This window comes from Triticum dicoccoides, chromosome 6B (assembly GCF_002162155.2).
Source record: "Triticum dicoccoides isolate Atlit2015 ecotype Zavitan chromosome 6B, WEW_v2.0, whole genome shotgun sequence".
Lineage (NCBI taxonomy): Eukaryota > Viridiplantae > Streptophyta > Magnoliopsida > Poales > Poaceae > Triticum > Triticum dicoccoides.
In genome coordinates, this window is record NC_041391.1 from 721,293,009 (window position 1) to 721,303,572 (window position 10,564).

Sequence of the window (10,564 nt, forward strand, 5' to 3'; positions counted from 1 at the left end):
GCATATGTACATCTAAGATCAAATGCGCACATGTTATTTCAACTTACACGCTTATGCATGCCTTATTGTGTCATCGGCATCATTACTCTCTACAAAAGGGGGATATGCTGATGTTTCTTAATCAATCAAGTAAAACGCATGGGTCCTTGTAATCAACATCGTTAAACTCGACAAGCAGTGGATATGCTGATGTTTCTTAATTAATGAAGACAAATTAATGCATTGTTATCATCGACATCCTTAATTTGGACAAGGAGTGCATATGCTGATGCTTCTTATAAATTAACTATGAACAAAATGCATGCATTGTTATAATCGACATGGCGTAAGCTATGCAAATGGGAGTGCACTCATACATTTCTATTTATACACACACATACCTTAAACACAAGATCATCGCCACCACAAAAGCTAAGGTTCTGTTAGGTATAACAGCCTCTTCTTCCCTAAAGGTTGGCATGTATTTTTTATTATCGCATAAATTTTCCATTAAATATTTCAGTAGACTGATTACTATTTGGTTAGCAGATAATGCTTTCGATTATGACATCTTCCTAGGCTTAGAGCATGTTTCCCATCTCTTTATCAGTTAATACCAGAGATTATTATGACATATTATTATTATTATTATAAAAACAAAACACCATGCATATTTCTCTTGATTATCTATGTATTTCTCCATTATTGATGCTTGTCATTAATTAACAGTTTTGAAAGGGAGGAAGGCTTGGGTTATTGCGTGATAAGGGTAGTCATGCCTGGTCCGGTGCCTGAATCGTGGCCGGGTCTCATTGGTACTGAACTGAATGCAGCAGTTCAGATCATCCATCAGGAGAGGCCTGATGTCAGAATTGCCCGGGTACTCCCTCCAGGAGAGGCTCCATCCCCACCACCACAAGACCAAGTGCGCGTTATCATTTACAACGGTGTCGGCTCGGCGCCTAATACATATGTGGTTGTTGCTCCTGCTCCATACATTGGCTAGCTAGCCTGCCTTACATGGCAGGCTTTATCTTTTGTGCCTTTGTTATTAAAGGCTAGAATCGATTGAATAAAGTGAGCGAGTGTGATATCGATCGCCATGCATTTATAATTATAGAAATTCTATGGTGGCATGCCAGAATTATATTGTTTACTCATATATGTATTAGTGTGATAAATCTACAAATATTTCAATGAGTGTACTATTTGGAAATGGAATAATGAATTATGTATTTTATTCTTTTTCGATGAGTGGCTTGCTTTCTCTTGTATGTCTCATAATATTTGCGAGATGTCATACTCAAGTATCAATGTGCGTTTTCAGAAAGAATTGAATTCATACCCAAGTATCAATGTCAGTTCTTTTTCCAGAACCGGTAATGATAATGCTGGATTTCGTGCTGAACATTTGATATATTATACACTTTTTCCGACATCGTATGCAAAAGTTATAGCCGTTTTACTTGTTCATAACATTTTTTTGCAAAACATGTCCAAATTTAAGTTTTTTAATTTTCCTAACTAGTAGATGTAGTAATATAACTACATCTCGAAGGATTTTTATTTTTGAAGTTCTTATCATTTTATTCTGTTTTTTTCAAAACTGAAATGGCGATACACGGGGGGGGTAGAGTTTTGAGACACGAAGCCCTTTAGTCCCGGTTTGAGACATGAACCAGGACTAAAGGGCATCGCCCTTTAGTCCAAGTTCGTGTCTCAAACCAGGACTAAAGGTCTAATCTTTAGTCCCGGTTTGAGATACGAACCGGGACTAGAGGGCATCGCACCCTTTAATCCCGGTTCATGTCTCAAACCGAGACTAATGTCATTAGCCGCTCGAACCGGGACTAATGTTCACATTAGTCCCGGTTCGTAATGCAACCGGGAGTAATGTGTATATTGAGCTGTGACCAAAGACCTGTTTTCTACTAGTGGTATTCCCATTTATCGTGTACCCTTGGAAAATCATTGTATTCGAAGATGGTAACTAGGACAGCAAGTACAGTTCATCTTCAACAGCGGCGTCATGCATGGCACGTGTTTGCAACCAGCCGGCGAAAGTCCCTATTTGTTCACGTGTAATCCAGTCGTCAGACTACTCTGGGTATTTGGAGCGTAGAATATTCTTGTATTCCTCAATATACGGAGCCACCAATGCAGAATTTTGTAGAACTGTGCAGTGTGCTTGAGTGAGAGAATGCCCGTCCATACATATTATTTCTTTCGATCCTAGAGTGCCATTTCCACCCAGTCTGCCCTTATACCGCGATTCAGGAACACCAGTCGGCTTAAGGTCATGAATAAAGTCAATACAAAATTCTGTGACCTCCTCATTTTCATGGCCCTTGGAGATGCTTCCTTCTGGCCAAGCACGGTTATGAACATATTGCATTAAGACTCCAATGAACCTCTCAAAGGGGAACATATTGTGTAGAAATACAGGACCCAGAATGTTAATCTCTTCGCATAGGTGAACTAGGACATGTGTCATGATGTTAAAGAAGGATGGTGGGAACACCAACTCGAAACTGACAAGAAATTGCACCAAATCATTCTCTAACCTTGGTATGATTTCTGGATCGATTACCTTCTGATAAATTGCATTGAGGAATGCACATAGCTTCAATATGGCTAATCGAACATTTTCCAATAGAAGCCCCCTCAATGCAACCGGAAGCAGTTGCGTCATAATCACGTGGCAGTCATGAGACTTTAGGTTCTGAAACTTTTTCTCTGCCATATTTATTATTCCCTTTATATTCGACGAGAAGCAAGATGGTACCTTCATACTGAGCAGGCATTCAAAGAAGATTTCCTTCTCTTCTTTGGTAAGAGCATAGCTGGCATGACCCTGATGTATGCCGTCTTTTCCATGCATACATTGCTGGTCCTCCTGTGCATCTGGTGTGTCTTCCCATACACGCCCAAGAAGCCAAGCAGGTTCACGCAAAGATTCTTCGTCATGTGCATCACATCGATTGCATAGCGGACCTTTAGGTCTTTCCAATAGGGCAGGTCCCAAAATATAGATTTCTTCTTCCACATGGGTGCGCGTCCGTCAGAGTCATTCGGAATAGATTGTCCGCCAGGACCCTTTCCAAAGATTACCTTCAAATCCTTGACCATATCATGTATACCCTAACCCTGAGAGAGAGGAAGAGGAGAGCGGAGAAGATGGCGGATTGGAGGATGATGATGGAGAAGGCCATGGTAGAGCTAGCGAGCGGCAACGAGGTGAAGCTGGCGAGGGCACAGGAGGTGGTGTCCTGGTTCGCCACAAGGAGGGAGATGCGGCACGCAGCGAAGAGGGTCTTCAGAAATCTGACTATGGAGGAGAACAAGAGGATCACCCCCAACGGATTCACCACTCCGACGGGCGCTCTGGTGAGCTCTCTCACTGCGCTGGTCTGCGCCATGGGGGAAACCGAGTCGGGGGACCCATCCCAGAGGGTGAAATGGTGGGGGTTCTGATCTTGCTGTCGCTACCCTGCTGGACCAGAGGAATTCGTGGTCGGGGCGGTGATGGCGATCCCCACCCCGGGGACATGCTGGGTCCCGATACCAATCGATGACAGCAAAGAGGAGATGGATTCGGAGGTGGAGGAGCCAGAGAAGATGCCAGATCTATGCGAGTGCAGCGGTGGGGGGAAGAAGAAGCAGAAGGTGCAGCTTCCAAGGCGATCCCCTCGCTTCCTTCGCCGCTCACCACGCCTCCTCAGCCTCTCCAAATCCACCCCAGCGGAGTAGGCGTCTCCCCCGCCGGCAACCGCTTCTGGTTGCTGGCTGGGGATGATGCTGGGGAGGAGGCTGGGGCCTCTCCAGAGTACTTTGGTAAGTCACTTGTTACTAGTACAGCATATCGATATTTGCCTGATGAAGATATTGATTCTAGTTCTAGGGAAAATCCTCAACGCAATAAATCTAGAAAAAATGATGAAAATGGTGAAAATAAGAGATCCCCAGCAAAAATAAATTGCGAGGAGGTGAACAGTGGAGGTGATGATGATAATAAAAAAGGAAATTATTTAGATGGATGGTTTGTCAAAAATCTCATGGAAAAAGTCCCAATAATACCTGACTTATGGTCAGAAATTGGGCATGATGATTTCATCATATATGGGGGTGATTGTGTAGTGGAGATTAATAACAATAGACAGAAAAAAGTTATCCCTGAAAACAGTGTTTTGGAGCAGTGGGCCGATGACATATTGGGCTGGGTGGGCTCTAAACCCAACCCAGATGACTGTGGAAGCCCATGAGAGGGGGGCCTTGTGGTGGTGACATATATAAACCCAAGAGTCTCCTCCTCTCTCGGGTAAGTTGAGCACTTCGATCTAGGTTTAGGGTTCCTCCTCTTACCGTCGTCCGAATAGGAAGAAATGGACAAATTTGGAGGTCGATTTGGTGGAGGGGGAAGATTCAATAGGGGAGGCAGAGAGAACTATCAATACAGAAAGAAAGATGTGGGGGCGATAGATCCAGAAACTACAATGAAAGAGAGAATAGGAAAGATTGGGATCAGGGGAGCGGCAGCGACAATCTGCAGAGGAGACAAGAACAACAACAAGAGCGGGGGAGGCAAGAAGAGGAGAAGGAAAGGATGAGATCAGAGAAAGATAAATAAATTATGAAGACCACACAACCAAGTACGACTGACCCTAGCAGTGGTAGTGTTGGTAGTGAGCTTGAGGTGATTCAGCAACAAAAACTCCTCTCTGCTTTACTTACCCAATTGACTCAAGGGGTTGCCCTGATGGGAGGAAATAACATGAATACGCAAGGAGGGGTCAGCATGTTTCAGCGGCAGGTTGGTGGGGAGGCAAACAAGGGAAACCAGTTTGGTTCAAAGTGGGGACACACAGAGAAATCAGTGGTCAAACAGAGTCAGTAACACTGAGAGCGATGCTACAAGAAGAGAGCAATTCCAGGGGAGAGATGGTGGGAAGAGTAATCAGATCAAAGAGGGAAGCAAGATGATGTTAGGGGGATCAAGTAAACAGGTTTGCAACAAGTGCAAAGACACCAGGCATGCCACTAAAGACTGCAAGTTGTACCACTGTGTTGTGTGTGGAAAAAGAAACCACATAACTCATGACTGCACCTGGTTGAGGCAAATGAAGCAGTTTCAAAATTTGTTGGATATGCTGCCAGAGGTTTAGGTGTGCTACTGGTCCAAAGCTCCAAAGACAACAATGAGCTTGAGAACCCTAACCCAATGGCCCTGATCACAGTCAAATCTGGTGCGCTAAATGAAACTCAACTGGTGGATGGATTCAGTTATATGTTCAGTTGGGGCTGGCAGTGGAGATGCAAAAAACAAGGAAGCAACACATTTCTGATGAGGTTTCCAAACAAGGGTAGACTGATGGAGCTGGTTAACTATAAGGATTTCAAACTCTTGAGTACTGGGGCTGCGATAAATATAAAAATGGAAATTTGATTCACAGGCAGTTGGAAAACTTCACACATCTTGGGTGACCTTTGAGAAAGTGCCAGACTGTTTCAGCCACTTTTTTGGCATGTATGAGGTTGTTGCATCCTTAGGACCAGTCCTGAAAATTGATATGGATACAATCACCCAGCAGAGGATCAGAGCAAAAGTTGGTGTTAGAGACTCGGAAAAGATCCCAGGATACACTAAAATCACAGATAAGGACCTGAATATTTATAGAATCATACCTAAGATGGAAAAAGTTGTGGAGATGGGCTGGTACGGAGAACATAAGAGACAGCATTTGGGGGAAACTGGCATGGGCTGTGTGGGAGAGGAAGTGAGAAAGAGACAGAAGAACCTTGACTTTGGAGAAAGCAACAAGGAAAATGTGACCTTTGGGAGTTTGAGCTTGGTGCAATTTGAAGAATTCAAGAGAAGAAGTGAGGCAATTATGGTCGCCCAACAAGAACATATGAAAGAGAGGGATGCTAGGCAGAAAGTGGAAGCTGATTTGGCTGTAGTCATCAGAAAAATGCAGGTTCTAGAGGAGGAAAATGTCAAAAAAAAAGCCCTCAAATCCCAGGATGACAAAAAGATCCAGGAAATGATGTTTGAAAGGAAAAATATAATGGAACTTGTCAATCAACAACAGGGGATGATAGCCAAATGTGTGGATAAGATTGAGAAGTGGGAGGAGAGAGAGAGGGAAATGGATGACATTACTTTAAAAGAAATGGAGAATATGGAGGAAGAAAATAAAGAAGAAGACAACAAGATAGATGATAATGATACTTATATGGAGCCAGTGGATTATGGTGCCAGCCAAGAATCTGTAGACTCCTTTGCTGCGAGGTTGGGGATAAATCCTAAAGACCAAAAAGAAGAAGCTAACTTGGATAACAATTTAGAAGATCCTCTAAGAAGATGTGGCAAGCTAGCTGGCAAACAAGATGCAAATATTGAAGACCTGGCAAAACAAAGAGCAGCTGACAAAGACAATTATGGTAAGGAGAATGATGAGGAGGCTAATAACCCCTCTCTTTTATTCATGGCTGACAAAATTGGCATAGATCTAGGATGCTCTATCGATATGATTAACCAGAACCTTGAAGTTATTGAGAGAATGGAACAAGTAGAAGAGATTTTTACTGAAACAAAAAGAGGGATCGACAGTGCAAAATGAGACTGTTCTCATTGACACTGGAGACCTTTCTCTGAAAGACATATGTTCAAATGAAGACCACTCAGATGTAGAGATGGAGATGGACTATTATGCCCACTTAAAAAACATATTTGCTAGTGGAAAAAGAACTAACACAGGATCCCCTGGACTTACAGGAGGAAAATCTGTGGTTTATATTGGGGGGAAAAGGAAAAAAGGGGAAGAAAAAAATGAAAGGGTTAATTTGGAATGTCAGGGGCATAGGGGCCTGACTCAAAAAATCCTTCACTAGAACTAATATATGTGATAAAAGAGTTGATTTTGTGGGGTTACAAGAGACTATATGTGATATATCAAAAATGACTTCTACAAAAATGAGTTGAACAGCCTTAGTGGAGGTAGAAATTTTGAGTGGCATTGAATACAACCTAGAGGGAGAGCTGGTGGTATCCTAGTTGGGGTTAATAAAGATACTCTTGAGGTTATCAATGTGGAAAAAGGAGTATACTTCATTAGAACTTTACTGCATAATAAAAAAGCCAAATTTGATTGGAATTTGATCATTGTATATGGTGATGCTCAGGAGGCGGGTAAAGCTGCTTATATGGCATAAATATCCAGAGTTTATCAAAATAACGCCTCTGTCCCATGCCTGATGGGAGGAGATTTTAATGTGATAAAGAAATCTACAGACAAAAACAAGCCTGGTGGGTATAATCACTGGTGTTTTGTCTTTAATGCTATCATTGAGCAGGCTGGGTTGAGAGAGCTTCCTCTGAATGGGAGGAAGTTTACTTGGGCTAATAACCAACCTGAACCCACTTATGAAAAGCTAGATAGAGTCCTAATATGCCCAGATTGGGAGGACCACTATCCCCTGACTGAGGTATATGCACTTGAGAGAGAACTGTCAGATCATACTCCCCTGATTATTGATACAGGAGAAAACATATATACACCACCTATTTTTAGATTTGAAAACTCCTGGATGATGAGGGAGGGTTTCAAAGAATTTGTTGTTAGGATATGGACTGCACACTACCATGGTGATACCATGGAACATTGGCAGAGAAGGATGAGAACGTTTAGACAAAAAGTAAGAGGATGGATTCTTAATTATGATGCTTGGTATAGGAAAATCAAAAAGGAGATTTTAATGAAATTAGATGCAATAGACAAAAATGCTAAGATCGTGGGCCTTTCTGCTCTGGACAGAGAAGAACAAAAAGACTTAAGGGCCCAATTACACAGATTGTTAAAAAAAGAAGAAATGAAATGGCTACAAAGATATAAAGACAAAGAAATTAAAGATGGAGACTGTAATACAAAATACTACCATGCTAAGGTGAATGGTAGAAGGAGAAAAAATAGAATTCTCTCTCTAGATCAAGAGGAGGGAGTGATAGAAGGAGAAGAAAATCTTATTAAATACATTACTAATTTTTACAAAAAAAAATGTTTGGTCAACCAGACACATCTCCAATCCAACTTAATAATTTGGGGGTGGGGGGCAATCAATTACTAGGGAACAGGCTGATGAGCTGATCAAATCTTTCTCAATGGATGAAATATAGGAAGTGGTTTTTGGGATGGAAAAAAACAAATGCCCTGAACCTGATGGATTACCAGTGGACTTCTATCAACATTTTTGGGATACTGTCAAATGGGATTTGATCAAACTTCTTAATGAATTCCATGAAGGGAAGCTAGATATATCTAGGCTCAACTATGGAATTATAACTTTGGTCCCAAAAACTGATGATGCTAAGCAAATCCAAAATTTTAGACCTATTTGCTTATTAAATGTTAGCTTTAAGATTATCACTAAAGTCTTGATGAACAGGTTGGGTAAAATCATAAAACCTATTATCCTACCTACTCAGACTGCTTTCATCAAAGGGAGATACATCATGGAGTGGATTGTGATCCTTCATGAAGCTCTAAATTCTATTCACCATCAAAAACAAAGTGTTGTGTTGTTCAAAGTAGATTTTGAGAAAGCATATGACAAAATAAGGTGGCCATTTGTTTACAAAATGCTTAAAATGAAACAGTTCCCTGATAAATGGTGTGATATGGTCATGCACACCATGACAGGGGGCAGGTAGGGGTTAAGGTGAATGATAGGATTGGCCCTTACTTCAAAACTTATAAGGCGTTGAGGCAGGGGGGTTCTATGTCACCACTACTGTTTGATATAGCTGCAGATGCATTGGCTTTAATCTTAGATAAAGCCAAGCATGCAAGCTATGTCAAGGGGGTACTGACTAAACTTGGGGACAATGGGGTAAACATGCTGCAATATGCAGATGACACCATTTTCCTTCTTGATGATGATGAGGAGAGTGCTAAAAATCTTAAATTCATTCTCACAGCCTTTGAGCAGATGTCTGGTCTGACTATTAATTTTCACAAAAGTGAGGTATACCTATTTGGGGAGGCCAAAAACAAGGGAGAGATTTACCAAGAAATTTTTACCTGTAACAAAGGGGAGGTTCCATTCAAATATTTGGGACTGCCTGTTACCAATGTGAGATTAGGAAATAAATTCTGGAAAAGCATGACTGAAAAATAGAAAAAAGATGTGCTAGTTGGCAAGGAAGACTACTAAATATGGCTGGGAGAGTAACTCTAGTCCAAGCCTGTATGACAAATATGCCTATGTATATGATATCCTTCTATCCCCTGCAAGTAGGAATTAGAAAGAAAGTTGATTTCTTCAGGGCTAGATTAGTCTGGCAGGAGAGTGAGGATAAAAAAAATACCATCTAGTTAATTAGAAAACATGTTGTTTGCCAAAGGAATTGGGTGTTCTAGGTATTCTAAATCTTGATTATATGAATAAAGCCTTGCTGGCTAAATGGCTATGGAAGCTAGAGACAGAAGATGGGATGTGGGCCAAAATTCTTTTAAACAAATATGTTAAAAGAAAATGTATCTCTGGAGTTAAGAAGACACCTGGTGACTCTCATTTTTGGGGAGCCCTGATGCAAATCAAAGACATCTATTATAAAAATGTTAAGAAAAAAATAGGAGATGGACTAAACACAAGGTTTTGGGAAGATTGGTGGGTAGGATCAAAACCATTGAAAGAGGCCTGCCCAAGCCTATATGGCATTAATCTAAACCATGACATTTCAGTGGCCCAGGCCATGGGAGGGTTTTAAGTTTAGAAGAAATTTATCTGCAGACAAAAGAGCTCTTTGGGAGAGTTTGAAAAACAGATGTGAAGAGGTGAGAATGTGAAGATGTGAGGGCAAAGATCAGCCGTTATGGATGCTGACAGCCAATAGACAATTCATTGTGAGATCGTTGTATCAACAGCTGATTAAAACAGATGTGGGTTTCCCACACAAATTTCTTTGGAAGGTGAAAATCCAAGCGAAAATCAAGATGTTTCTGTGGCTGATTGCCAGAAAAAGTATACTAACCAGAGCCAGAGATAACCTTGCAAAAAAAGGATGGAAGGGGAATCAAAGATGTGTATTTTGTGGACAAAATGAAAATATAGATCATCTTTTTTCTCCGGCTCCGCTGCAAGACTGCTCTGGAGCTTGATAGAGTGCGCATTCAGTCTAAAAACAACCCCCGGGGGGTGATGATTGTCTGGGCACCTGGATCAGGAAATTCAAAAAAGAGGATAAATAACTAGTGTTAGTTGGGACGTCTGTAATTCTTTGGGCTATTTGGAAATGTCAAAATGATATAATTTTTCGAGATAAATTGATAAATGATCCCATGAAGTTGGTTAAACTAACCTATAATTGGATTGTGGATTGGGCTATTTTGCAGAGAAAAATCCAAGACAAAATCTACTGATGCTGGGGGCAAGGCTAATCGAGAAAGTAGCAAGTGAGGTTTACAAAGCATCGCAGGGTTGGAGAGCTGGAGTTCCCCGTCTGACGAACTGAAGTTTCTATCCCTGGTGGTAGCTTGATTTTACCTGTCTTGAGTAGTCTGCTAGAGGTTGCGTCCTCTCTCAAAAT